The 3,996-nt window shown below is 38.9% G+C and overlaps 1 protein-coding gene across 1 annotated transcript in view; it reads right to left on the reverse strand.

Annotated features, from left to right (window-relative positions):
- The window catches only part of SMIM29 (small integral membrane protein 29), a 52,662-nt gene that overhangs the window by 23,716 nt on the left and 24,950 nt on the right, over positions 1–3,996 (reverse strand). The gene's annotated exons all lie outside the window — the stretch shown is intronic.

Below are 3,996 nucleotides of genomic sequence, written 5' to 3' on the forward strand. Positions count from 1 at the left end.
TGTCCCAATGAATTCATAGGAGTTACTCCCATGAAGTGAAATGTCCTTAAGATAGTACAAAGCACTGTGACTGAGGTACAACCACAAAGAACTAAACCTAAAACTATTTTGAGGCTTTATCAGTACAAATTCTGTTGAAAGCACTAATGCAGTGCAGTTTAAGATACTAAATGAGGTGATGGCTTTCCTACACACAGATCAGAGGTGGGAAAACCTGGGGAAAACCTCTGCCCATGCCACACTTCCCACCAACCCAGCTCCATGCCCTACTCAAGTATTTTGCCTGGCTGGAATGTGTTTTTGAAATGTGATGTTTGCCTGCTTAGGTTTAGGGGTGTGTGTGTGTGTGTGTGTGTCTGCATAGAAACCTGACTTCCATGCATGACTGCAATGTAGCTTATGGTCACATCCATTGTTCTGCCCACTTTTGACTCTGGTCTCACCCACCACCTTGATTGGCAAGGGACCACGAAAGGCCTCTCTGTGCAATCAATTGTATTGCTGTACCCAACTCTCACGCCTTTTCTCAAGATGTTGTTTCTGTAAAGGGATTTTTCATTTCATTTCTCAATCAGCACATTACAATATTTTGCACTTGGATACATGCAATTCTTCCCCGAGAAAGAGCACTGTTAGTCGTGGATACACAAGTGTTACAAGCACCTTCTGTGATGGAACGAGTGAGATGTTTCCTCATGCCTACACCATTTTGTGACCTTTTAAACATTGTAACACTTGGAGCAATTCAGCTCCAATGACAGTACCCTCATCTAACCATGTTGCTGTTGTCTTTAGTGTAGCAAAAGCATCAAGACAAATTTCCTTTCCCCAGCAAAACATGTTTTTTTGTAAACCGAGGGGAAGCAGCTGTACAGTTCCCAGTCTACAGTACTTAAACGTGCTACGTGAAAAGCACAAGCCTTCTTTTGCCACACTCTTAACCACCAATTGTATACCACAGTTGTATTAAAAGCTATCATTCTTAAACCACCTTCATTGAGAATCAACTTATTTCCCAAATTACAATTGACACTGAATACCCGAAAGGATTTACCTCTAATAAGAAAGAGCTGCAGAACAGAAAGGGATGGGGAAAATTTTATTAAATATTCCAGATGCCATTTCCCATTCTGTGCTGGGCACTTAAGAGAAGTGCATGGTCTTTTAGAGATTATGTGGTAAATAAAAACAAAACAGGTTACAGATCCTAGGCATTTAGGCAATGCTTATGACAGTAGGATTCATTATGCATTTTCATTAATATCTTCATTATTAATTTTAAAATCCTAAAAATTCTCCATCTTTTAAAGTTTCCAAGTTAACTCTGATGTGTTTGTTGTGCACTGTTTGTGACATTAAATACATGACACTGTGTAATATACATTAGCATGTAATAGAGGAAATTCCTCTACAAAACTTAACTACATACCAATTTCAGCCCACATTTTAGTATTTTTTTCATCACTTATAGTAGCAATGAAATCCATGGTCCCACAGTCTCCAGGCTAGGAACCTGAAATATTTTTGACAAACAGTAATTGCATTGCTTGAAACAGAAGCAGCAGTCAGAGCCTTTATTCAACCTCAACGATGGTCATTAAAATGGGCCATGGTCTCAAGGGATCAATTAAGATTACCTTAGCACCCAGTAAATATTACACTAGTTGTTTTAATGATTTATCCACTATAATTTCTAATAAATGCATTGTATACGCACTGCCCTTTACATTGAATTGGGGAAGGAGGTTAGAGAGGCTGAGCATATAAAAGGAAATGTAATTTAAGAGGAAACAAGTGCATTTGTGTGTTCACCTGTTATTACAAAAGATGGTATTAAGCCATATTCCTTCCAGTGTTAAACTAGAAAGTGCTCATGTTTTTGTAATATAATACTTGTACTTACAAACATATGTGCTAAAAAAAACACTTAGCAACTTTTTATCAACTGAATAAACTTCATAGATAGCTAAGTTTACATATGAAATTTTGAGTTAGAGCAAATACAAAGCTACATTATACAGAGTCAGACCATTGGTTCATCTAGCCCAGTATTTTCTATTCTGGCAACAGATCTCAGGTAGAGGTCTCACGACTTGAGTTCCTTTAACTAGATGTCTATATTACATCTGGGACTTTCTGCATACAATGCATATCCTTGATCATGTAACTATGGATCCTGCCCATAGTTGTGAACTACACAGCATCACAATGTAAATCTGGGACTAGGAGTAGAATCCCAGCCTCCTGAAATCTATGCTGAAAACAGAAGCTATTCCTATCTCAAACTTGAGCAGTTGGGCAGCCATGCACATTTGCAGGCACAAAAACAGAGCAGATAAGTTGTTTACTTTCCTCACTTCCAGCAAAGGAGCTATTCATCCCTTTCTTTTAATTTAATGATAGAAAAATTCCAATTATTAACAATGATTTTAAAAACCTTCCATTAAAGGTTCAATTTCATTTCTTTCTATTCACACATCACATGGTCCATAGAGCTCAATGGCCTCATAGCCGACGTGCCTCGCTGACGACAGCAACATTAAGGATGGGGCAAGAGTTCATCTTGGGGCCATTTGACATATACAGTATGTTATTCATGTCCCAAAATAGCAGCACCCTGCTATACTCAAATTAGCTGCCCATTTTGACAGTTTCATTTCTCAGAGGGCACACTAAAATATAATATCCAAACATGAGACAAGTGCTTGGCAGAATTCAGCTGCAAGTTCAGCTGCAGTCTGTCACTATTCAAGAAGCCATCTCATTTAACAAAAATAAAAGGGAACCAGCAAGTACAAATTAAAACATGAAAAACATTGTCGGACTGTACAAACCCTCTTTTTATACTGGTCAGTAAAGTTGACAGTTTTGCGGAGCACTGAGAATATAAAAGGCTACCTCTTGCCATGTCAAAGGGGACACGGGTGAAATTTGGCAGAATGGTCCTCAGGTACTTTATTTATCACATCCTACATCACAGACAGGAAGCAATTAAAGACAATAGATAAAACATGGGATGTAAGGGTTCAGAAATAAACTTTTCTTCAACAGATCCATGAACATTCAGAAATTTGAGACAATGGCCCAATTTGCCTATGGTTTAATGTGAATGAGCTCCTCCCCCACTTGACAAAACAAGCCAATCTGGCTTGCCATGTCATCCAAGCCTGTGCCTGCAGATTGATTCCCCCAAATACACAAGTGGAACCAAGGTTTGTTCCTGACTTACTGCTCATGGTATATTTGAGGAGAAACAAACTACAAGCCCAGATTCTGACAACACAACAAGCCAGGCTCAGGCTTCTTATTTCGAAGCAGAGGAACTGGCACCACTGTAACTTCTGAACACCGTGCACCAGCATGCTGCTCTTCCTATTTAACTACAGCAAACAAGGCCAAAATAAATGATCCTACCCGCCCCCCTTAAAGAGTGCCAAACAAAAGCAAGCATTCCCCACTGTTGATAGTCATGTGAGACAATAGTTAACAAGCCTTAAGCAGCACTGGTATCCTCTTAAATCAGGGTTTCCCATATTTAGGTCTCCAGCTGTTTTCAGACAACAATTCCCATCATTCCTGACCACTGGTCCTGATAGCTAAGGATGATAGTTGTAGTTCAAAAACCGCTGGAGACCCAAGTTTGGGAAACCCTGCCTAAATTTACAAGTAGAGGACCATGCTTGAACTGTACAGAAATTTTTCCACAATTCTACCATGGAGAAACTGTTTTGATGGTAGGAGGTGTGTCTGGGTTTTGTTTTGTCTTTTAAAGGTATACCCCTTCAAGGAGGTTATGTGCTTTTTGCAAGTGGCTGTGATATTAAACAAAGATTCCTTGAATGCTCACTTGCATTATTTACCAAACATATGTGTGAAAGACTAAAATGCCAATCAAGCTACATGGACAGTTCAACATTCATACTTAGCAAACGATCATACTGGAAAAAAAATGTATTAATGGTTCTAATAAAATCTGTTGTCATGAGAAGTGGCAAA

Source organism: Lacerta agilis, chromosome 6 (genome assembly GCF_009819535.1).
Source record: "Lacerta agilis isolate rLacAgi1 chromosome 6, rLacAgi1.pri, whole genome shotgun sequence".
Classification (NCBI taxonomy): domain Eukaryota; kingdom Metazoa; phylum Chordata; class Lepidosauria; order Squamata; family Lacertidae; genus Lacerta; species Lacerta agilis.